The sequence below is a fragment of the Lytechinus variegatus genome, chromosome 3, assembly GCF_018143015.1.
Source record: "Lytechinus variegatus isolate NC3 chromosome 3, Lvar_3.0, whole genome shotgun sequence".
Classification (NCBI taxonomy): domain Eukaryota; kingdom Metazoa; phylum Echinodermata; class Echinoidea; order Temnopleuroida; family Toxopneustidae; genus Lytechinus; species Lytechinus variegatus.
In genome coordinates, this window is record NC_054742.1 from 20,741,725 (window position 1) to 20,768,248 (window position 26,524).

General features: G+C 35.8%; 1 pseudogene; it reads left to right on the forward strand.

The window, feature by feature from the left end:
* The first annotated feature begins 339 nt into the window (after positions 1-339).
* Positions 340-23,903, forward strand: LOC121410464 (annotated as a pseudogene).
* Positions 23,904-26,524: the final 2,621 nt, after the last annotated feature.

Genomic DNA, 26,524 nt, shown 5'->3' on the forward strand with positions numbered 1-26,524 from the left:
TTTTTTTTTGGGGGGGGTCTAACTCAGATTTCTCGATGAATCTCAAGCACCTCAAGCATCGAGTACAAGGGTGATGGCGTTAGTTTTTCACATTTTTTGTACATGTTTAATGGTTGATATATTTTTGACTGATCGTAACATAAATTTGTCAACACAAAGAACGGCTTCAATTCTCGCTGAATTATTCATGATGTAGAAATAAAATCCAAAAAACAGTGTGGAGTACACATTCGTTATGATGGATACTCAAATAGCCCTATATATATTTTTTCTTTGTACTTTTATCAGATATGTTGATCCAGGGGGATTTCCAGCTTGTATTAATTTATTTGGAAGTCCATGTCTAGCTGCAGCATGGCCTTATCTGAGGAGGAATGGTGCACCATCATGTCAACCTCGGGAAAGGCATCAATTTGTGTCTTCTATGTATGGAAGATGTATCTGTAAGTATAGTAAGATAATAGTCGAAATAAGGGGCGCACAGCGATATTATGTAATGCCTGCTTCCATGATCTTTCAAGTGAAAACAGAGAAGGAAACTGGAGGCGAAAAAGAAGGGAAACAATATTTTGTTTAAGAATATAAGAAATTGATGTCAAAGTAGCTATTTCGTTTGTGTAAATGTATAATACCCTGATTATTTGATTGGCAAAAAAGTTATCTCATCTTCAGATATCTTTCCCCTCCTATCAACTGTCCAAGCGTCATCCTTGATCGTGAATAAAACATTATTTTGACTACTTTAATGAGTCTGTGAATATAGCTTTCATGTAGACCTAGTGATAATTATAAATACAAAAATTTAGCGCGTACAATCCAATTTGAGATTGAGCTGTTGTTTTCCAAGGCTCATTTTAATCAAGGAATAAATCCCGCCAGGTACCCCCATTCATCACTCCCGGATTTAATACAAAATGAACCATTTAAAACCTTACAGAAATGAAATGAATTAATTTGATCATTGAGATTTAAACCCTCAATCTCCCTCTGTATGAAATTTGAGTGTCATGACTTACATCACCCTGATGACCACGACGCTTCCGAAGAAGCCAGTACACCCCAAACATGAACAATGCTGGTGGATTAATGACAATAATGACATGGCAATGCAAATAAATATTACAAAGTCATCCGTCTATTGTACATGTATTGCTGAAATATTGATTAGCCAATTGACATCACATCATCCTTATATAAGATGATAAGTAGTAGCGCTGTGTCGGGTTTGCAGATCAATCACTACAAATATTATTGTTAGTGAAATAAGTTCGACGATTCATTTACATATTTTGTTTCTTTGTATAACGGTGCGCTGTTTATTCATTCTTCATAAAGCTGCACCTGAAATATTGGCTATATCTGGAAATCAAACTGGTTATCCTGGTGATGTCGTCTTTATCTCGTGTACTACGTTCGGGAGTCCACAACCTCTTGTCAGCTTCGAACCTGCTTTACAGCCATTCTTTGGAGAATCTCCTCCTGATAGCCCTATAACTATCAATCAGCAAATCACATTGTCAAACGGAACAGATATTACGTAAGTCATTACACTATTGCCTGTTAATAAAGGACAAGTCCACTCAAACAAAAATGAGAAAAAAAACAAGAATATTTGAATAATAGGAGAAAAAATCAACAAGAATAACACTAAAAATCTCATCCAAATCGGATGTAAAATAAGAAAGTTATGACATATTAAAGTTTGGCTTAATTCTAAAAAAAAAAAAACATTTATGCACTTCCTGGTCGGTATGCAAATGAGGTGAATGTTGATGTCATCCACTTACTATGTCTTATGTATTTTATGATATGAAATATGAAATATTCTAACTTTTCCTCATTGCCAATTGAAACAACTATTAATTCGTCCCAAAACATGTGGAATTAGCATTGTTTTGTAATATATGGTTCAGTAAAGTTGATCCTTATTGTCAAATCTGTAAAAAAATGAAACATTTTATAATTAAAACAATAAAAGACAAAATACATTGTGAGTGATTGTGACATCATCGCCTGTCTCATTTGCATGTCACAGAGTTATGCATATCACTGTTTTGTGAAAAATAAGCGAAACTTTAAAATATCATAACTTTCTTATTTTACATCCGATTTTGGTGAAATTTTCAGTGTCATGCTGGTTTGATTTTCCTTTATGTATTCATATCAACATTTTTCTGGGGTGGACTTTACCTTTAATGAGCAGGCGCACAGGTTTCAAAAATACAGCTAGGCCCTATATCCTCCAAAAATCTGTCGCGCGTCAGTACAAGCATCAAATGCATTCTCTTTTAAATTCATACGACGGAGACTATCATCTAAACTATTTTCTCCATTGGAAGAAAAAAAATCACACTTCTTTGGCCAAACTCCTTAAAGCCACACCTGGAACAAGCCTTCTACCAGACACGGGATGCCCCCCCCAAAAAAAAAAAATCTAAATGTAGGTTGAACTATGATTATTATGAACATGGACCTACTACTCTGACAGGTCCATGTTATGAATAAACCTAATTACAGAGGATTTATGTAAGAATATTAGCAATATTTAACCTTGGCTCTGTTCGATAAGCAAACTTTGGTAAGACAACCCTCTATAGACGCCCCCAGCGAGGACGTCGATCAGTTATCTGCGTGCACCCCTCCCTTGCAAGTATTTAAAATTTTGATATTATGTACAGATTTCGAGCCAAATACTATTTTCTTTGGCAGATCATACACACACACAGATTTTCGAAAGTCACTGAAAACAGTTAAAAATTAAAAAACAAACATAATTTTGCCAATCAGTCACAATAAAAGATAGGAACTTCAAATACCTTCCAGCTATCAATCTCACAATGGAGAATGAAAATCATTGAACAAAATTAGGTGTCGTGGGACAGCAGTATTTTGTTCCTCCAGACTGTGATTTAAAGAAAAAATTGAAATAATTGTACTCTCTTCAAATATAATCGTTTTCACCCTTCTTCATGGTTCTTTAATGTTCCAAACTAATATTGTATCACTAATACTTTGGTCACAATTGCTCTACGGCGGCCGTACGGCGAGTCGAAAACAGCCGTTTTATCAATTTCGATTCAAATCACCTTTATGTAGTTGGACAAAAAATGTTAAAACGGCTGTTTTCGACTCGCCGTACGGCCGCCGTAGAACAAATGTGACCATGGTATTAATATCCAAATATTTTACAAGCAAGCAATCAACGAATAATTTCCTACATTGTGGATTTCACAAATGACAATCAATCAATGATGTACAATAGTTTTTTGGGGTGTGGGATAAAAAAAAGATAATGGACAGAATTCCTGAGAGTAATTCTTGAGTGTATGCATTTCAACTGTCTGAAATTCCTTTTAACAGATTTACCTGCATCGCTGAAAATATTGCTGGCAGAGTCACTTCCACGGTGCAAGTTACAGCACTAGGTGAGTTTGTTCATCTGGCAACATGGTTCATTTTTGTCTCACCTGCATAGCAGAAACGAAACATAAAGCTTATTCTTCTCATTAATCTACCCAACGAGTTATTGGTACATGCCTACACGTATACTTTCGATGAACATTCTATTGATTAAAGAACCCGAACTCGAGGAGAAAAATCACCGGGGAAAAATGCCTTCAAACACGTTTGGCTAGTCTTAAAAAAAAGCTTGGAAAAACTACCCTAAATTCGATTGACCCCGCGATTGACAATTGACCAGTCTTTCAAAGCCACCCTTTTTTAAATCATGTGGATGATTGTGACATTCTTAATCTGATAAAATGCAACCTATATCTTGAATCCTATAGATTACCGGTGTCCTAATTTATCTGACGCGCTTGAAGACTTTCAGAAGAACAATCTGACGGAATGTCCACCTGTTCTGCAACTACAACTAAACGGAGGACTTTTCCAGTCTTTCTTCTCAGTATCCATTCCTGAAGACGGCATCCTTCAGTCTTTACCACTGGTGCTTTTCCAGTCCAATCCAGAGATTCCATTACCAGGCCCACAAGAATTGACATTCCGTGTTACGGTCACGAACGAGCCGGTAGTTGCAGCTCCCTCACGTAGGAAACGGGATATCGTCAAGATTCTCTACGAAAGAGATTATCACAATGCTACTCTTAACGATGGTTCAATTACTTTAGAATTCTCACCACCCGTATTCGCTGCTCAATTCACTCAGCTATACATCAATCTACTCACTCTGACCGATGATCCGCTATTTCTGCCTTCCAACCAAGCAACACAAGGACCTCTGTCTTACCTTCAGTGTCCTTTATCACCTCCATTGAATCCTATTGACAATGCATTATGCTATCTCCAATTAGAACGTTTGGCGACCATGGAAGAATCCTTCATAGGGTTGGGATGTGCAGAAGATACTTCTGTATCATACCGTTCCTATGAAGCATGTCTTCGTGTAGGAGATGCCCGTAAGTGCTCTTCCATCAAGATAGAATCAAGTATTTAAAGGACAAGTCCACCCTAAGAAAAAGTTGATTTGATCAAAAAGAGAAACATGCAACAAGCACAACACTAAAATTCCATCAAAATTGGATGTAAAATAAGAAAGTTATGACATTTTAAAATTTCACATAATTTCACAAAACAGTTATATGCGCATCCTGGTCGGTATCCAACTGAGGAAACTGATGATATCATCCCCTCACTATTTCTTTTGTATTTGATTATATGAAATATTCTGATTTCCTCCTCAAAGCCTTAAGAGAAATAACGATTGATTTTCCCTGTGGATGTGGAATTAGCATTGTTTAATACTACATAGTCCAGCCAAGTTGGTCCTTATTTTCAAATCTGTAAAATATAAATGATTTTATAACTCAAACAATAAAAACAAAAGAAATAGTGAGTGAGGGACATCATCTTCTGTCTCATGTGCATGTCACTGAGTTGTACATATCACTGTTTGGTGAAAATTAAGCGAAACTTTAAAGTGTCATAACATTCTTATTTTAAATCCGATTTAGATGAAATGTTCAGCGTTGTGCTATTTTTCATTTCTCTATTTATTCAAAACAACATTTGTCTAGGGTGCATGGACTTGACCTTTAACTACGATAATGCCGCAGTCACATCCATGAAATCGACTCCAGATCAAAGATAAGTTTTAATTCGTTGCGAGTGACACACCAGTGGTCTGACTAGAGTTAGTTTCATTAGTGAGACTGACACAAAAACATTTCATAACTTAAAAGGAAAGTGATTATGATGAAAAGTTTTGCTTTATGAAAAGTATTGCGACGCTTTGATTTTCAGCATTTCCAACATTTATTCATGAAGTTATTTTTTTAAGTTATAGCTTGTATGAATTTGAGTGTATACTTTTTAAACACTGCCATAATGGTGTTTTTTAAAATGTTACCTCTTTTTAAGATTCAGTTTGGAAATTCGAAATCCCACTTGAGATAAAGTTCGAGTGCTAGATTTTTACTGAATTAATATACAAAGCTGTTCTCATACAATTGCGTTTTTATTTTCTAGTTTGAACGAACACAATGATTTCCAGAATTAATACTCGGTCTATGTAGTTTCTCTATAATATTCTAGTACAGCACTTAACCCTTGTTGTAGCTGAGCTATACTGCGAATCATTCGAGGGATCCATAACTAACCTGAATCAAGAGCAGTACAATGAAATGCCTTGATTGGGTTCGAACCTATGACCCACGTTGGCTCATTGCAAATTCACAAGCATGAAAAACGTTAAATTGTATTTTTTCTATCTCTGAATAGAGCCTGTGGTCACTGGTGAAGTTGTTTCCAGTCTGCAGTTGTTCCAAAGTTACGACATTCCTTGCCCTATAGAAGGTGCTGTACACCGCCAGTGGTGGCGAATAAGCAGTCGTGGCTCAGCGACACCATTTGAATCACCTTCGCCATTCCTCCGCTTCGAACCCTTCACCGTTGAAGACATGGGTTATTACTACTGTGAGGGGTATGGTGGTGGAGCTTACCGTGATGTATCGGAGGCTACTACTCCTGTCCTTCTGGATATTGAGGGTAAGGTCATCACTTATGCCTGCTTCAGTAACACTCATTTCATATCTTTATCCGATATGTTTGAATTAGAATTAAAGAGAATAAGATGCCCATATTTTAACAATTTATTTTTTATTTCATTTACTGAATTTAATGATTTATTGACATAATGGTAAGTTACATGAACGTTTTGTTGCTATAATTATGTTACACAGGATAGAAACATCATTAATTAGAGCAATTCTATTGCATTCGCTACTGCTATTCATGACTTTTAAACATCACTCATCTTCATACAATGATGAGAATGCTCAATTAGCAAAAAAAACTCTGCCAAATGTTTTTCCATAATATGTGCTTGATTAGTTTTAAATTTGGCCTAAAAATAAGATATCTACACTCTTCGCTAATTAAGATATAGCACGTCTCACATTCATGCATCCTTCTATCAATTTATCTTATTTATTACTTTATCGTTTCAGGGGTGACAAGAGTTGCTTTTTCAGTTACATTTGAAGGAGAATTTATTGATTTTGGCATTCCTTATATTTTTTCTGAATTCGCGCCTTTGTTCCGACAACCAGTGAGTTCATTTTCATTCTTGTATTTTTTGTTTTATTATTATTTTATTTATTTATTTACTTATTTTTTTTGGGGGGGGGATTATAATGTGAATGAATTGTGTACACACCACTGTCACCACAAACGTTCCAGAGTGATAAAATATGGAAATATATATGGAAATCCAAAGGGAATTCTACTTTCCCGTCACAATGCACGTGTACCTAGAACTAACCTCCCCCCCCCCAAAAAAAAAAGAACAATCGTGTAGGTTTTGCTTAGGGTTGTAAAACTCGGTGTGCGTTGACGAGGGTCCAGTCTTACGACCTTGATAAAGTCCTTTCATCTAATGACGAGTCACTTCTCAATTAAGATGTACAGCTACGGCAGTCCTATACCTTTGAAAATAATTAAATTGGTAAATAGATTAATATACTCTTTTTTATGGAATTCAAAAGCTGAAAAGGTCAAATGAAATATATGCTGTAATTCTGAAATAGAAGGCGACCTTGCAATGGTCAATTTGCTTCACAAATGCTTTTCAGGAGAAGAGGGGGTAATATGACTTAGGTAGGTGAAGTAAGTTGATGGGATAAAGGTCAACAGAACAATTAGCAACCCCTCCCTCCCTCTCTACCCCCTCCCCCACTTCTCTCCTGAGAGACTAAGCTTGGCTATGCTGGGCAAGAATTAGTCCTTTGGAACTTACAAAGCTAAGGGTGTTATGCTATTCATGAGTGAGATAAGTTTTGGTTTTGATAGGCAAATTTCATGAATTACTAAATTGAGATGTAATGCATGAGTGAACAGGAATTAAAATTTTAGTGTAGCATATTCATCTTGTGGACCTCAGAAATGTGTTGGTGAGAGTCAGAGTAATGTGATGATACCTGTTACAAGCAAGAGGGCGAGATGTGCTAAGACTTGGTTAAAAGGGCATTCCTCTTCTTTTTGTCCTTTTACAAATTAAAAGTCATATGTACTCACTCCACCTCCATTTCCCAGCCCCCTCCCCTCTCTCTCTGTCTCACTTCCTGGATTGTAACCTATTCAAAACTTAACTGCCAAGTGACCGGTGGCTGATGGTCAGTTTGAATGATTACCAAGAAATTTAATGATTATGATGATTAATGAAATAATTTATTGGGGAAAAAATGACTGTTTGATTGATCATATTGCACATTGAATGGGTTGATTTACTGATAAATTGTTGATTAAATGATTGATAGGAAAAAGTTGATGCCCTAATTCAGAATTAATCATTAAACCAACAATCTGCTGTGGACTTCACGCGTACATGAGAATAGCCATCAGTCTCTCAACAGGAGGGGAGGGCGGGAAAGAGGGAGGGGGCGGGGCTGAATGTTCTGTTGACCCTTATTCCATCAACCTACTTCTCCCACTTAAGCCCTATCTCACCCCCTATTCTCCCGACTGGCCGACTCCCATGAACACATTGCTGAGATCCCCATGATAAAGTTGAAATGCTGCCCCAAAAGAGATCCAAATGATAAAGTTGAAATGCTGCCCCAAAAGTGTAATTTGTGTTCACTCATGCATTAAAGTTCAATTTAATAACTTATAAAATTTGCTTAAGTTATCAAAACTGATCACGGTTGATCATTCATTTATCACAACGCCCTTAACTTTGCAAGTTCGAAAGGATTTGCCTCTCAAAAACTGACATAAATTGGAAGGCTAATTCCAGCCCACCCTAATTTTCATACCCTTTGTTTCAGTGGGCAGTGCTCGCTCAAGCATGAATAGTTTTCCAACTTTTTGGTGTCATTTGAAAGTTGACTTTATTGGCTTTCCAAATATGTGAGTCTGTTTCCCCAAAGTGCTAGATTCTTTTTATTTGGCAGCCATTTCAAAAGTGTATAGTTTTTTGGGACGCACTGTAGTTTGTTCTTTGATACATATAAAGAAGAACCCGTTTGTTTACATTTTTGGCAAAATCGTTTAGACTTATCAAATGAATTTAATTGTAGTGACGTATTTAAATTCAAATTTCAGAAAATTAATGACAATAAAATAAAACAATTAAATTTTAAACCTTTTTACAGAATATTGCCCAGTAAAGACAATTTATGCAAATGGGGAATTTCGAAGAATTTATGTCGTATACTTGCATTTGTAAGGAAACTATTTGTCACTTTTTATTGACATGCAAAAAAGTCAGGATATTTTGGAAAATAGTTTCATGTCTTATTCGGATTATTTTTGACATTGATACTGACATTAATGAAAAAAATATTATAGGATATGACATAGGCAACCGAAAAACAAAACTCGTCAATTCCATTCTTTATTATGCCCAATTTACTGTATAAGAATTATGTCAAAGAGAAAAGAAACATGTGTTACATGGAAACTATCTATTGAAAGATTTGAAAGCTGAAATGAGATTTTTACATAAGTTTGAAGTATGATCAGAAAAGATTTAATGAACTAAACTGTAGAAGACGCGTTTTAACTTCGAGTGAAAACCACTACCAGTCACGGTTTTTTGGTTCGCTTTTGGCTGGCCTGTTTGAGCCGGAGAACAATGGATTCTGTCCACTTGACTATATTGCTCTCTGGTTCTCGACGGGTGATAGAGGGGCCGATTGCACGAAAGGGTCTTTCCAAGGACCGTCTTTCGTGTCGCCCATCTTTTATGATGGTGTTTCTGAAATTTATGATAAAGAATAAAATTTGTTAGCTTGCTTTTATATCAAATTTTATACAATTTCATGATATATCATATCATTTTATAAACAAATATTCTGTTAATTTTAACGGACGAATGAAATATGTTTGGAGATAATTTATTTAAAATGCGTTTCACATGGCGCATCATAAAAGATGGGCGACACGAAAGACGGTCCTTGCAAAGACCATTTCGTGCAATCGGCCCCTGAGGAATTGTGACTGGTAGCCTAATACCCTTTTCATAAACCTATCCTCCAATTAGGCGCCTAAGAGTAATGCGGATAATTCAATAAAAATAGCGTTCATAAACTCCGAAAATGATATAAAGCCGCATTATTTTTACGAGCGCCCGTCCTGAAAAAGGCGGATAATCGCCATGACAACTGGACACGCCCCCTCCGATGCGGTTGTGTTGGAAAAGGGTGACCTTGTGACCGCACCATGGCAATTATCCGCATTATTTGGAAATGCGTTCATAAACTCAAAATCTTATACCCTTTTCATAAACCTATCCTCCAATTAGCCGACTAAGAGTAATGCGGATAATTCAATAAAAATTGCGTTCATAAACTCCGAAAATAAGCCGCATTATTTTTACGAGCGCCCGTCCTGAAAAAGGGGGATAATCGCCATGACAACTGGACACGCCCCCTCCGATGCGGTTGTGTTGGAAAAGGGTGACCTTGTGACCGCACCATGGCAATTATCCGCATTATTTGGAAATGCGTTCATAAACTCAAAATCTTGTCCCGATGCTGCTATTATGCGGATAATAGCAGCATCAGAGTAATGCGGATAACTCTTGCCCTCCTCCAATTTTACGACCAAATTATGCTGCTATTAGCCGCCTAATTCATTTTAATGGGGTTTATGAAAGGGGTATGAGTAATGCGGATAACTCTTGTCCTCCTCCAATTTTACGACCAAATTATGCTGCTATTAGCCGCCTAATTCATTTTAATGGGGTTTATGAAAGGGGTATTATCCCGATGCTGCTATTATGCGGATAATAGCAGCATCAGAGTAATGCGGACAACTCTTGTCCTCCTCCAATTTTACGACCAAATTATGCTGCTATATTAGCCGCCTAATTCATAGTAATTGGGTTTATGAAAGGGGTATAAGTAGCATATTTTATTGCATTTGTTGTATTTTTTGTTGAATTTTTTGTAAAATATTGTTGTGCGATATCATATGATTTTTTTTGATGTAGAAACTTGTATATTTTGCCCGGGGGGGGGGGCCCACTTACATTGACGAGTGGATACCATACGCGACCAAAAAAACACGTAAAAAGGATGTCTTTTTCACGATAGGGCACGTTACGTACGTAACGTGATAAGGGTGTCAAAAACACAAAAATAATGAAAAAAGGGTATCTATTTCGCTAGGAAAATTACGTGTTTAGGGTCGAATTTGCGGGGATGATAAAACAAAATTAAAATGTTTTATAAAGGATGTCCTTTTTACCCCAACACTTCGTGTTTAGAGTCCGATTTGCGCGAGGTGTAGAAGGTGGGGTCGTACTAAACCAAATAAGGTAAAGCCGGCGATCCGAAGGACCCGTAACAATAAAACATCCTGTACTTGTTTAGGGGTTCATTTCAGGGAATATTTGCCAAGAGTATCGTTTTGTTTCCATACTTGTAAAAGGGTAGGGTTTCACACGCCAATACTTGTTAAGGGGTGCATTTTCAGAACATGAAAATTACGTGTTTAGGGTACTTTTCGAGACCCCATGGTCACCCATGGGGGGTCCGACCACTTGACCGAAGGTCCGCGAGGCCGAGGGTCCGCGAGACCGAAGGCCCACGAGACCGACTTTTTTCCCATCATCGGTTGCCGCGGTCGAGTGGTTTAAAACGCCTCGTTGCAGCGGCGTAACAGGTGCCTGTTATCGGGGAGGGGGACAAATAATTCCTTGTAACTAAATAGAATCAGTGGCGGTGCTAGGATTTCATTTAAGGGGGCGGTGGTGAGCACGCGAATCCTGCGAAACCATAGAGTGATATAAACCTAAACTCTATGTGCGATACACGTACTGCGCGCACGAAACGTCTCTCTAGGGGGGGGGGGGGGTGCAGGGAGGGGGTGTTTCTGCTACTTACAGTATAAAATAACGATGCCTTATTTCACTGACACTACTTAATCATTAACTCTACTCATTTAACATTTTTTTTATGGTAATTCTGCTTCATGATCTTGTGCATTTAATGTTTAACAAGAAAACTGGAAATATTATGGAAATATACAAACACCTGGAACATTGAACCTTCATTATGGGCAATCCTATCGTAGCTTTTTTTTCATTTAAACAGAACAATAAGAAGAACAAGAAGGTGAAAGTTCTAAAGAAAAGAACGTACATTAATACCTGTCCTCGGGAAAATGGTCTTTCGGGGGAGTTTTCATTGGGGAGTTATCATGGGGAGTCGCCCTCCGGAGGAGTAGTCCTTTGGGGGAGTTCTACTAAAACCCAGTTTTTATTGGTGTTGTTACTATTTTTGTTATGATATCAGCAGCTGCAGCAGTAGTAGAAGTCGTAGTTGTAGTAGTTGTTGTACATGTTGTAGTAGGAGTCTTATTCATATTCGTAGAAGTAGTAGTGGTAGTAGCAGTTATATTATTACCGTTGTTTTTATCATCATAATCAATAATATTTAATATCATTTAAATTGTTAATATTATTTGGCATTTGTTTTGCTTTGTTTCATTTTGTCGATCTCCTTTATTATATTCATCACTTTAGTTTATTCAATCAATTTTTAAAACCGACACTCCAAATAAATGGATGAATATTTTTCTAATACCAGACAACGTTTTATAAACAGTCCTGTATGTTAAAGTTATGTATACTATGGTATGATTTCGTTAGACGATAAAGTAAGAGAGGGGATGGGGTGTCCGATTTCGTAGTATTATGAAAATCATTTTTGCAAACTATTCCCAGTCTAATAATACTAATTGATATGAAAAAGGGGAATCTATTAATGAATAGTTGAATAAATGAATGAATAACAAAAATGAACAATTATATGTATTAATTGATTACAACTTTGTAGCCAAAAAAAGCCACCCCCCCAAAAAAAAAAGGGGGGAAACGTGAGCGAGAAAATAAAAAAGTATAGGAGAACGTAAGACGAGCGAGAGCAGACAAGGAACAATTCGAAGAAAACGTCAGAGCTTCCATGCTTCGCGCGGGAAGGGGGAAACTCCCCTTAAAATATGGATCGCCTTTCGCGCGCTCACTTCGCGTGCTCATCACCGCCCCCTAACATGCCTAAAATGAAATCCTAGCAAAGCCACTGATTCTGGACTTAGTTACCGGGATTTTTTTTACACTGCCACCCCCCCCCCCCCCCCTCTGATAACAGGCACATGTTACGCCGCTGCAACGTGGCGCCTTAAACCACTCGACCGCGGCAACAGATGAAGGGGGAAAAGTCGGTCTCGCGGACCCTCGGTCTAGCGGGCTGTCACCGCGCATGGTATCCACTCGTGAATGGAAGTGGCTCCCCCGGGATATTTTGACATTTTTATGGACAATAAAGTACCTCAATTGAGGATAAATAAAAAAAAGTTCTTCATACCTAATAAGATGATATTAGAATAACACATAAATGTGTAACTTGAAGAAAATAGACAGGATATACAGTGTAAACAAAAGATATATGGAAGAAATATCCTAATCTGATTAATCCTTTGCAGGACATTATAGAAACCTAAACATATTTTCGATTGAAAGAAAAAATAAGAAAACGTAGGATAAGGAAGAAGGTAAAGGAGAAGGATTAAAGAAGTAGAAGATGTGTGCTAATGAGAAGAAAAAGACGATGATTATGTAGAAGCAAACTTACGAGAAGGGCAGTATAAGGTTATTAATATCTCTTTATATCATTTCAGATATATGATGCTTTCATTAATGACGACGGCATAAGTCGACTATCCATTTCATTGCTCGACAATATAGAAAGCTTTGAGTTCCCTACCATCGTGAATACTCGTAACGGCAGCACGATCGTCGACTACATCATCAACGTCGATAGTAGCGTGTTTAATGGAAGTGTGATTGAAATCGTGAACGACACCACATTGTTCCTTGAGTCTAACCTGGCCACGGGGTTTGGTCCTGAAAGTAGTTTTTTCTCTAATCAGATCGTACCGGGAAGCATTGTTGTGGGTAGTGCATGTAAGAATTTTATGGCAAATTTTGTGTTGATAGACGAATATGATGATATAAATTAATAGTAGTGATAAATTAATCAGTGAAGTGACACACTAAACGCAGGCTTCTACATGTTCTTGCTCTGATATTGATCTAGGCCTAATACATTTTTCTGTTATAATATGAAGGTAAACCCAAAATAACAAGTTTCTTGCACGTTAGGAGTGGTTTCGCTCGGCTTGAGTATTAACGAAAGCTGCATTTGTAATTCGTCAACAGCAAAAGATTTATATTTGTATCACGGCAAAATGGTTCAATTAATTTGAGCAGTTGAATGCAAATACCGAAAACAAATTAACACACTTGCTCTTTGAATAAGAGATCGCCTAAATATAATGATAAGAAACTATGAAAATTAGACGTTCCGTTCAATAATAACTGTATGTACTAAATACAAAACTGTATGGGCTAATATATGTTGATTTATTTCGCATTCCTAAATAGTGACCTGTCCTTTTGGAGTGATTTTTTTTATCTCGTGAGTGTAAATTTAGCTCTTGTTTACTATAATGTCTAAAAAGACGCACAGTTCGGTCCAAAATAGAACGATAATTCACTCTACAAAGATGATTAGTAACTCATAAATCACTTGCATCTGGAATTTCGTCGTTTCAAATATTCAATCTAAGTCATTATAAAAGGGGAAGGTCACCCTGACAACAAAAATTATTGTAAAAATAGCAGAAAAATAATAAAAATGTTGCCGAAGGTTTGAGAAAAAATCCATCAAATAATAAAAAAAGTTATAGAATTTGAACAATTTGTGACGTCATATGCGAGCATATTTTTTTACGTATATCGTATGATAATAAATCAATGAAATGCCATTTTCTCAGAAAATTGAAAATATGTATTGCTTTACCTTCATTATAACAATAGACAAATCATTTTTCACATCCGTTCCTAAAAACCCGAAAGAACCATTAGAAAAATTAAATTTCTATATTTCATATATATGGGGCAGCTGCTCGTTTATGAAGTCACAAATCCAAAACTTGAAATTTTAATGACTTAATCTTCAATTGATTTTCCTGAAACCTTCATCAATATATTTCTGCCATATTTGCAAACAAAGTTTTCTTCAGGCAGAACTTCCCCTTAATATTCTTTTTTTTCTTGTATGTGCGAATGACATTCTTAGCATCCTGTACGGCATCTGTTGTCACGGGTGCATTCGGAACCCTAACCTTCCCTACTACACCACTGGACCAGACAGCTGACAGCCAAGAACGATGTAATGAATACACTAAAAATAGTAAGTCAGTATTATGTACTGTACCATTACCGAAAGTCGAGAAAAAAGCGCACATTATATTCATTTAAAATGGAAGAACTTCAGTAATTTTTGCCAATTCATTTCATTTGTATTCACCCCCATCTACCATTTACTGTCACAATCTTGCTTTACACTATAATGAACAAAGTAGTCGTAGGGAGTCGTATGACCATAGCCGCCTGATGGAAAGGGTTCCCTTTAAATGAAAAAAAATATATATAGGATGGTTCAGGATACTGCATGAGTAATATAGCGAGAATCATAGATGAGTGCAATATTAGCCTTAACCATTTGGATATTTCTGGTATGATGATGAAAAGACATCCGATATGATATTTTTCATTATCTTTAATATTAACGATCAGTATTCATTAAATCGTACAATATGACACGATATTGCACAAGAATTTTTTTCACATAAATTGGGGACTGTCAGATTTCGGTGCTTATACAATGCACTCTGGTATTGCACTGCACATGCAATTCAAGTCATGCAGGCTAAACGCTCCACATAGGCCTATAATAGATATCTTTATTTTTATTAGTTTAAGAAGGTGCATTCCTCGAAAATGAAGAGAAATTCGATGCATATTGTATTCACTTTGACATACACCCGTAACCGTAACAAGGGACGTAATATCAATGTAAATGTCATATTGTCTTTTTAGCCCCCGTTCCGAGAGCTAGACGAACGTGTCGTGGGGATTTCTTGTCACCAGCTCTCTGGGACGATCCTGTGCTTCTCGATTGCTTTGTGGGGACAGATACGAATGAAGTTCTCGAAAACATTGCCAGGGTAAGACATATTTTATTCTTGGAAATGAAAATACCAGTTTGGCATTTGTGTTACATATTCGTCGGAGCGGACTTGAGAAAGACTTTGATGAGGAGAAAGAAAAAGATGAAAGGGATATGAGGAGGAAGAAGGGTCAAAGAATCAAAAGTTTAAAAACATCTTTAAGGAGAAAATGGAAGAATTAAGAATGGAAAAAAAGGAGAAAAGAAATGGAGATGGGTGAGAAATCAATGAAAACAAATAAGTAAATTTATGAATGTTCCATAATCTAGGATATACATTCAGCATGAAATACTAGTAATGCAATGCGTCATTTCCATCATTTTAACAATAATTTGAACAAGCGACATCAACTTGAATATAACCACCTTTTAACCTAAATGCAACCCAATTTATTTTTATTTTGTCTTGATTCTATTTGTAATTACAGGCTGTTGTGACGCCAGACAATGTAACAGAGTATTCTTACGATGTTGCCGAAGCTACTTCTAATGGTGGTGATATTAACGCCGAAGGTATAAGAGCCATTTCTATTGCTCTGCAGAAAATTGTTGACGTCATGGATCCATCCACGGAGGTATATTGTCATCCCATGCAATAAACAGTGTCTAGGTTACTTATACTTTTTGCGCCGAATTATTTCGTGAATCGAAAAGTGCGAATGAAAATTTAAAAAAACAAAACAAAGATAGTAGTGAGGTTAAACGTTGGATCCACAAATTAGTTTAATTTTGTCACCCAAAGTGATAACTTGGCACTATCCCGTCTTGATAACGATTAATGAATGAACAAATCAATATCGATAAGAAAATAACAAAAGCTGGTTTTAGTGTAGACTTGTATCTTTCAATATCACACAATTTCTGCTCGCACAACCATTTTGACACAACTACACTTGGACTAAATATTTTATGGTTTTGGATTTTTTACGCTAAGTGAATGCGAGAAGTTCTGCCTCAAAGAAGACAAAAAGATATTTCAAGAATATCAGTTATTATTTCATGACCACATATTACAATAGAAACAATTATCCAATGCTTTTTTAATCAGGTCACCAACAATACTCTCCAGATCGTAGACAACGTCCTCGTTGCTCCCGATACAGAATTTGTAGATGCCGTGGATGTCGAAGCTCCGACAAGGATTCTTGATTTCTTGGAACAACAGATCACGTTATTCCAGACCCAAGGTGATGGTAACAACCTCACTATCGTCGGAAGTAGCATAGCTGTGGTAGCTCTTCAACTTCCAGAGGCCAGTCTACTGCAAGGTTTAGGATTCGCTACCTTGGTATCTCCGGATGACGAACAGAAGAGTAACCTTCTCAATCAGCTGAATGAAAATGACACAATGGTGTACTTCAACCTTGATGATATTCCTAAATCAACCGTCGATGCAGCAATTATTCTGCCACCGGATATTCTAGGCCTGCTGCCCCCATATTTACTAGGTGGGAAACAGTAGATCGTTAGGACATGAAGCAAATTACGAAATGTAGTGAATTTTCCTAAAATTCTTATTAGATCCAGTGACCTACATTTCGTTTGCCAAAGACATGGCAAAAATATATGACAAAAATAAAATGTTAATTGTATTGCCTCATTTGCTCCGTTCGCTCTCTCGCGAGGTTTGTTTTATCAAAACTCGCGGCCTCATAATTTATACGCTATATCTTTTGTCAAATTGTTTCTATTTTCAAATCGATCAGAGGACTGAATAATCTCAAAATACTTCAATACTTTTAGAATGTTACTGTACTTTTTCAGTAGCATTTAATAATTTATGTACGTTAAAACACATTTACGCAAGTCTTTTTCTAGAAAGAGTCAAAATTACTGCAAGCGAATGTAATCAAAAGCAACTTCTTGTTCCCAAAGAACCCGTGCAGTTGCATTTATTTGAATGGCAGCTTGTTCTTTTTACTCGACGAAAAAGCTTTAAGGGGCCTAAAACGTATTCATTTCCACCCCCGGCCCACCCCCCCCCCAAAAAAAAACAATAAAATCTACTCCAAGGAAATAACGTACATTACAATAAGTTGACCTTTACATGCCATAAGAACAAAATATTTTTCGTAAAATAATAAAGAGGCTTTAATAGGAAGAAATTATAATTTGTATTTTTTGCATTATAATTTGTATTATTCCTATGTATTAAAGATCGCATGCTGGATCTGTAATGAAAATCGTAAGTCAGAAAAAATTGAATCAGAGGGAATTGAACCTGCCATCTTCTAATTTCCGGGCAGCTACTTAACCACCAGGCAATTCCGGTTCACAAATCACGATGTACTGGAATTCAAATACCCCCGATCCTCTTCATTAATATGCAAATGCAGCCTGCCGGGGACAAAATAGCATGCGATGTTAAACACATAGGAGTAATGCTGAAAATTTGTTTACATATTAAAATACTTTTAATTTTGGAAAGCACGAAACAACTTAAGTGCCACAAAGGCAACAATTTTACGAATATGTTAATACAGATTATATAATTCATAATAAATTTCTTATACAAAGCATAGTGGTAATCTATAGGGAATGATTGGTAGAATTACCTTAATCTTTAGAGTTGGTTATTCCTCTTTTGAAGGAAAACCATGTTCTCCATCAAATTAAACTTCCAACCAAAATCATATAGTAATAAAAATAATGTAAAGCAGCATTTTTTCCTTTTTATCTACTTTACAGAAAATGGAACTGTTCCGGTGACGTTCTTCATATTTCAGACCAGTAAGTTGTTCATTAGTCCAGACCAACCTTACGATCTCGGTGGTGGTCGTCGATTAGCAGTCGGTACCAGGATTATATCAGCGACCGTAGAGGGTGCTGTCATTGAAGGTTTACCACGAGGTGGTGAAGTTGAGACAACCTTTCTTGAGCTGAATGTGAGTTTGTCTGAGTTTACAGACTTTTCAGCGAATCAGCGACCTTTATTCAACCTTTAATGATTTCATGAAATTTTTGCTCATGTAATATCACTGTCGGTCTTGGCACACATCATTTTATTTTCTTAACGTTTAATTGTTAGTTATTCGAGTGTCAGCCTTTTATAGAATAAGAGATTGTGTATTAAGTAGTAACATATGTTTTGATGTAATCAAAGTTATCAATTCATCACCCCTTCCGATTAAGGGATTTATCATGGATCCACTTTCTTATGTAATAAGTCAGAACACCAATGTCCTCATTAGCTTTGTTTATGGAGAACGCTTTTAACATATTTATCAAGTCTATTTTTGTAAGTTGATCAATAAACATTTCTTGAAGAAAACAACCTGTGGATACAACCTTACTTTAATTTTGTGAATTCCTTTATACAGGTGACTAGAGAAAATGAGATGATAGATAATAGGACGTGTGTATTCTGGGACAAAATTGACCAAGTTGGGAGATGGTCATCTGAAGGATGTCGACGAGAAGACAACCCAGAAGATAACAGAATTACGTGTCTTTGTGATCACCTTACAAGCTTTGCTGTTCTACTGGTATAAACCCATTTCCCATTTTATATATTTACATTTAATGGAAAGTAAATATCCAGATAGATGGATATACAATCCAGCGACTTGGGTCAATAGACCGTCGCGACAGCCCAGTGTTTTTGTTTTTCTTCAAGAGAACTAACGTTCTTCTATTGGTCATGTTACTGACAAAGGAAATGAAGTAAATGAGATACAGCTGTAGCAGTGAGAAATAGATGGAAAAGCTTTAACATGTTAAATGGAAACATATGGAATAAAGCTTGCCAAGGAATATTTATTAAATTTATCAGCAAATATCGAAGCAAGACTTCTTTGGATGTCATTCCTCATTCCTATTCCATGATATTTTATCTGTGTGATAATGTTATTCTTTATTCTAGGATGTGTCCGGAGATGTTGGGCTCTATGCGTTAGATGTTCTTGGTATGATTGGTTGTATAATCTCTATCATATGCCTTGTCATCACACTTGTTACATATCTGAGCATGAAGTAAGTCAACTTTCCTAGTAAAAGCAACTTTTTTTAGAAACTTTAATAATAATGATATAACTCTATTGCAATTGAACTATTTTTTTTTCCAAAATAATAGCACACTAGTCCATTGAATTGGAATTGAAGTATTTGCAGTATCGGAAACTAAATATAAAAAAAAAACATAGCATTACGTAAGCGAATGTAACACCAGTCCAAATAACTTGAAGTATTTACTGTGAAGAGATGTGACTGAAAATAGATGCAAACATGCTAAATAGATAAATAAATAAATCGCTATGGCATGATGATAATGGCTAACTCATTCAATGATTCTTTTTATTTAATTTTCCTTACTACATGTATTTGATTCGAATTCCCTGGGTGAAATATGTCCAAAAGAATAATCCTCCTATTTTCCAATGCTCTCCAATTTTCACACACTTTCAATATTTCTCTAAATATGTACCTCAAATCAATTAAGTGTCCTTTTCAACCTTTTAACCCACATGGTGAAACTACCACACTTTGGAAATTAATGCCATGAAGAGGACCATACATGATCGTAATTATCCGATATTCATTGTTCCAAAATTTGGTGAGATATGGAAAACTTCAAAATTCTTATATGCGATAATATTTTAAAGGCCCTTCCAAAAAAAACACACCGAAATTAGAATTAGCGGAGGTCGAGTTAGGACCCATTGATGAAAGGGACTTTGACATCTTGTACAATGTGATTTCATGGTCCACTCCCACTAATTATGATTTACAGGAGTTTATTTTGTACATAAAACGAAAACGTGAAACTAAATTCAAATTGTAACATGATTTTATCATGGTCGGCGACACGGGGTCCACCCTCGAATTTCGAAGTTTTTACTACAGTACCCTATGATTGAGGGTCTTCTCGTCCCCGTAAAGTGACAAGATATCGTTGAATAATTATGGTACTCATAGTATGATTATGATACTGATATATACTGACCCTTTATTCAAAAGCTGATTTATTAATACTAGATAATAATTTTCAATATCAATACAGAAAACTGCGATCAAAGCAACCTCAACGGATCCTAATTAACCTCTGCGTTACCCTCCTCGGACTTTATCTCGTTTTCATCATCGGTATCGACCGTCGTTATCCAACCGGGGGCTGCGTCGTTGTCGGATTCCTCATTCATTTCTTTCTGCTATCGTCAATGTCGTGGATGTTGGTGGAAGCTATTAATATGTACCTTCTTTTCGTCAAGGTCTTAAACGCTTCTGTGTCTCGATTTATGCTCAAGGCATCTCTTTGTTCTTATGGTAAGTGTCGTTTATAAAGGCCTCACCTCTGTTAAGGTGTAAGGTACTGAGGAATACGTCTAATCATTCTTGTCAAATTCTTCGTACTCCACACTCTCTATTAATTTGTTTTAATTTCTTCCCTTTCCTCCTTTTTATTTTTCTTGTATTTCTCATTTTTTATCACTTTTCTTCTTGTTCACAGTCGCCCTCCTCTTATTCTTGTTCTTCTTTTCTTAATCATTATTATCTTCTTACCCATCTTGTGTTATTTCTCTCTTTTAACATCATAAGACTTGACCATGTTAAAAGGGAAACTGAATATTATATTAAGTGAGCCGATGTAACTTAGAATTAATTACCATTGCTATTGTTAGAAGTGATTAAGAAGATAATTATGCATGACAAATACGAATATACAGTACAAAAACTATCACATATTACCTCAAAGAGATATATTTAACAATCATCACAATAATTTTATATTAAAAAACAGGAAAGACGATATTCTGGAAATGCCAATGAATCGTCGGCAACACACCAAGAATCGGCAACGTTTCGATTTTTATCTGTATTAATATCGTATTGTAGTATTAATATTATAGTTCTTTTATTATTAGTATATAATAACCATTATCATATTTCATGTTGACAGGTTTACCTCTTCTCATCTGCATTGTAACAGTGGCAGTTGATAGTTCTTTATACCTTGGAGATGGAACATAGTAAGTTGATTGGCGCTTTTCATTCTTTTCAGAGTTTCTATATTTTTACGGATACCAAAAATATTAAATAATGATCAGGCTAAATTACATATTAGCAATTTGACAATTCCATATGAATTCAAACAATGTTCACAAACACATGGCAATATTCAATTGTGAACATAAAGAACAGATTTATTCCCTCTGGATTCCAATATTCAAGTCAAGTAGATTTGATGTGAGTATCATAGATTGAAGAGAATAAATCATAGTAATATCTTCAATAATTTTTTTTTTCTTAAGCACGTTGCATGTTTCTTGTCTTTTGTTTGTCACTCAATAGTTGCTTCGTCAAACCAGGTCCAGCTTTATATTACGGTGTCTTACTCCTCGTAGCTCTCTTACTCGCTACTAACTTCATCATATTTGGTCTCGTCATGCAACGTTTGTCATGTCGCAAGTCCGTTGCTGCCCATAAGACCAATCAAGACAGTCGCGGTGAGACGTGGAAACGAGTCCAGAACGCTGTCGCCATCTCTGTTCTCCTCGGCTTAACGTGGTTGTTTGGTTTCCTCGCCATCGGCGGTGCTCGACTCATCTTTAATATTCTTTTCCTGGTCTTCAATTCCCTCCAAGGGTTCTTTGTGTTCCTCATGTTCTGTGTCCGACAAAAGGAAGTACGTGAGCAATGGGTTCGATGGCTGCATTGTCAGTTCGGTGATGTTAAGCCTGGTCATCGTCGCAGTGATGATTTTGTTCAGGCTAAGTACAAAAAGACAGAATCACAAGAGGGTCGGACGTCCTTGGCAACATCAAATAGCCAAGGTATTCAACTATCCAGCGGGGGTACACTAAGTACCAATGCCTCCAGCATCACCACATAATAATTTCCATGATTTTAAGAAGCCTGCCAGGATTTTTTTTTACTAGTAGACAATGCCTTGCATATTATATGCAGGCATTTAAAACTATTCTGATTATTAATTATAGAGTGCAGATATAAATGTATGAAATAGAGTACGATTGGATTCGTTTGGTGATAAATAGCCTCTATGAACATCGTTTCTGACTTTCTGTGCCATGATTCGCCGTTAACGTTTCGCGCCATTTCCCCCTCCCCCCCCCAAAAAAAAAACGCTCAAAATATTAATGTAACGCTGTGCAAATTTGATACTTTTGAGGGAAGTCTCGCATAACCTTTGAAACTAAACAATGTCGATAATTGCAGCTTACTTTAGTTTCTGTTTAATTTATCTTCAGTATTAATTATGAAATATCATTGAAATTGTCTGTGTTATTTTGAATATGTATTGTTTCTTTGATTTGATTTTGTTTACTTTGTTTAAAATAAATCTAAATCTAACTCATGAAATGTGGCTTGTGAACAAATCAGTCATGGCAGATAAAAATCATAAAACGGTGATTATTTTTTACTCTAGTTGGTCGGCTTGCAAGGATTAACTTGGCTTTTGCAAAACCTACTGATAAAGTTACAAGGATGCCCTCTGCAAACAAATCAAATGAAACTAATTTCTATTGTGCAAATAATGTTCGTCATTCATGAATTTAAACAGTTCATATTAAATCAAGAAATTATTATTTTGGTGGGGGGTTTATACTGCTTATGGTCTAAGGAACGTGCGTGCCAAATTTCGGCGCTGTCGGGCGGACGATGGCAGAGGTCAGAAAGGACATGATGTCCTCTAAACTAGCACAGCCCTATATTTTGCCACACTTCAAGCTCACATGGTTAAGCATTGACCGTAATAGAGAAATAGTTAGAGAAAATCATTTGTTATTGATTCCATTCTATGTCTGTCACTTTTATAACCAGTGAATTTATCTTTTTTATGACTATCATATCTTAGACAGCGATTTTTATAAGAAGAGTAACGAGATGTATGGTTTAAACATTTTGTTTTCAGCAAACAATTTTTACTGATAATTGTTCATTGTCTGTTGATAACACATTTTACCAAATCTGATAGTAGACAATCTATACTCATGATCAAAAGACTGTATTTCGACTGTACTGTATATTGTTAGTTTCACTATTGTATGTTTTGCATCATTTGCAATGTATGTTGATGTATCCGTCGTTGATATGTGTAGAATAATTATGACAGAATAAATTTTCGATGTTATTTTGTCCTTTGCATAATTACTTCGATGAACTAACATAACAGAAAAATTGAAAATGTTATTTACTTTCAGGGTGATTGATTTATATCACCATTAATACATAATGCGGCGAAGTGGTTTTGAACTGCATGCTAACAAAACATAGAGGCTTTATTTAAACTGATTTAGCAGGGGCCTGGAAACGAATTTTTGAAGAGGGTTGTTTGTTTTTGTCTTGCCTGCATAGCAGAGCGAGAATAGACGCCGCATATCCGACGGCGACGGCGGAGACGTCGTCAACATCAAATCTTAACCGAAGGTTAAGTTTTTATAATGACATAACTTAAAAAGTATATGGGCCTAGTTCATGAAACTTAGACATAAGGGTTATCATGTATTACTGGACATACTGCTAGAGTCTGATGTCACAGAACCAAAGTCAAACTAAGGTCATTTAGGGTCAATGAACTTTGGCCATGTTGGGGTATTTGTCAATTTCCATCATATGGATCTGGTTCATTAAACTTAGACATTAGAGTAATCAAGTATCATTGAACATCATTCTTGAGATTCAGGTCACATGACCAAGGTCAAAAGTCATTTAGGGTTAATGAACGTAGTATTTCATTATCATAATATGAAGAGTGGGTTTTTTTTTGCAAATAACTATTCAATAGTAGTTTTTCACAATCAGCACTGCGGCTATATTGAACAGCGTAATGCAGGCGAGACTACCAGAGGCATTCTCCACTTGTATAGTGTTCATAAGGTACATGTATGTAACATTATGATACATTTTAGTTTTGTACTATAGAAATATATTAGTGTTTTTTATATAGAGGCTGAATTTTTGTTAGAAAGATTTATAATTGTAATATTTTTCTTTGAGTAGAGTTTTAAAATAAACCCAAATACAGTATAGACTCGTATCAAATCACTGACTGTTTAACTTGAATTTCTTAAAAGTACAACACATGTATTAAGCCAAATTATCACACGTTTATAAGACTGCCTCACTGAACACACTTCTTCTGAAATATGAAAATTTGTAATTTAATATAAACATGTTAAACACAATAAGGATTATAAATAGGAGAAATAAGACCATTGAAATGTAAATTTTCCTTCCTTTTTCATGATTAGTTTTTGTTAAGAACATCCTGCTTTCAAATATTGATCTAATTTTAATTTAAACACTAAACATGTCAAGAAGCAAGTGTTTATTGCAGCATTCTTATTGATTAAAAGAAGATCTACTTAAAATGAAGTAAACATTCAAATTCTACATGTAGTTTGAATATGAAGATTTAAGTAATCAATTTACTGTTTATATAGTTTGGATACTTGCTTATCGAGTCGAGGATTAAGCATAGTACACGAAAGGGATCTAATCAAAGATTGCCATTAAATCCTAAATTCCTATCTGGGTTTTGTTTTTAAGGACGGCCCGGCCATATCCAATAACCAGCCCCTTTGCGGAAAGCATCGGGTGCGCCGTTTATTTATGTGTAAATAAATTAAATATGTCAATGTTTGTGTGGATTTTTTTTTTTTGGGGGGGGTAGTTAGAAAACCATTATTGCAAGTAATGAGTTTCGATATTTTGACGTGTTTATCCTATTTGAATTTATTATGATATACCGTACTCATGAATTTATTAAATCAGTTTCATCAATTTTAATGGTATAATTTGTGTTTTTGTGGGTATACAATTTGTCTACATTAAATTCAGCGACAAAATCTTACATCGAAAACATCTGAGTTTAAGCATTTGTGAGTTCAAAGTGTCACCGAGTGTATTTAGTTTGAGTGATGTTGGAATACATAGGTTGTCAGCAATCATGCAGTGCGTCAAAGAAAACTACACCGAGATTTCTCGATGTTTCCCCATAAGATAATCACAAATATATAAATTAAAAATCATTGCAAAAATTAGAGTTTGCTTTTCATGTGATGCGACCCATAACAGGGGCAGCGGAACGGGGGAGGGGAAATAAACAAAGTGAAATAAACAACAACATAATGCATGAAATAATGTAAGAAGAATAACGAGGAGAGACGATGAGAACGTTTATGCATGTGGACTAAAATAAGAAAAATGTTTCACAGGTGATGTATAACGAGTATGAAGTAAACGCGCAAAGGAAACGGGTCAAAGTTTATGCCTGGTTGAAAAGTGGTGACGAATTCTTCGGATACCAACAATAATAGCAATGACAGTAATGATAATGTTAATAATATTGATAATCACGATAAGAATAATAATCATGATACTAATAACAAAAATAATCATGATGATATTGATAATAGTGACAATACAAAAATGGACAATCTAAGTACAAGGGGAGCTAGGTTTTTTATACGTAGCCAATAAAAATGTCTTAAGTTTTCTTTTGAAGACTTCGCGTGAAGGGGAGTTTTTCAAATCTATGCGCAAAGTATTCCAAAATTTAGGACCTTCAAAATGAATGTAGTTTGTGCTGAAAGTGATTTAGTAAAGGTAAATGAAATTCTTCTGACTGTCTAGTGTGATATTATCGAATAGTATGATTCTTTATAAACATGTCATGAAAAACTAATATAAGGGAAGGGCACCAGAATTGAATGTATACATAAATTCTCCAAAATGAAACAAGTAGAGATCGTTTACTTTGAGAATATTATGTTCATGGAAAAGTGGATCCGAGTGGGCACGAAACGGAGCATTGCCGATTATACAAATAACCTTTTTTGTAACAATATATTTTTTCTAACAGAGTTTGATGAGTTTTTCCCCAAAGCATAAGTCCATAATTGAGGTAGGGTAAAACAAGTGAATAACAAAAGAATAAGCAAAGATGGTTGTGAAAGATGTGATTTTATTCTGTAAATGATAACATTTCGAGAGATTGTTTTGCAAATATTTTCGATATGTAATTT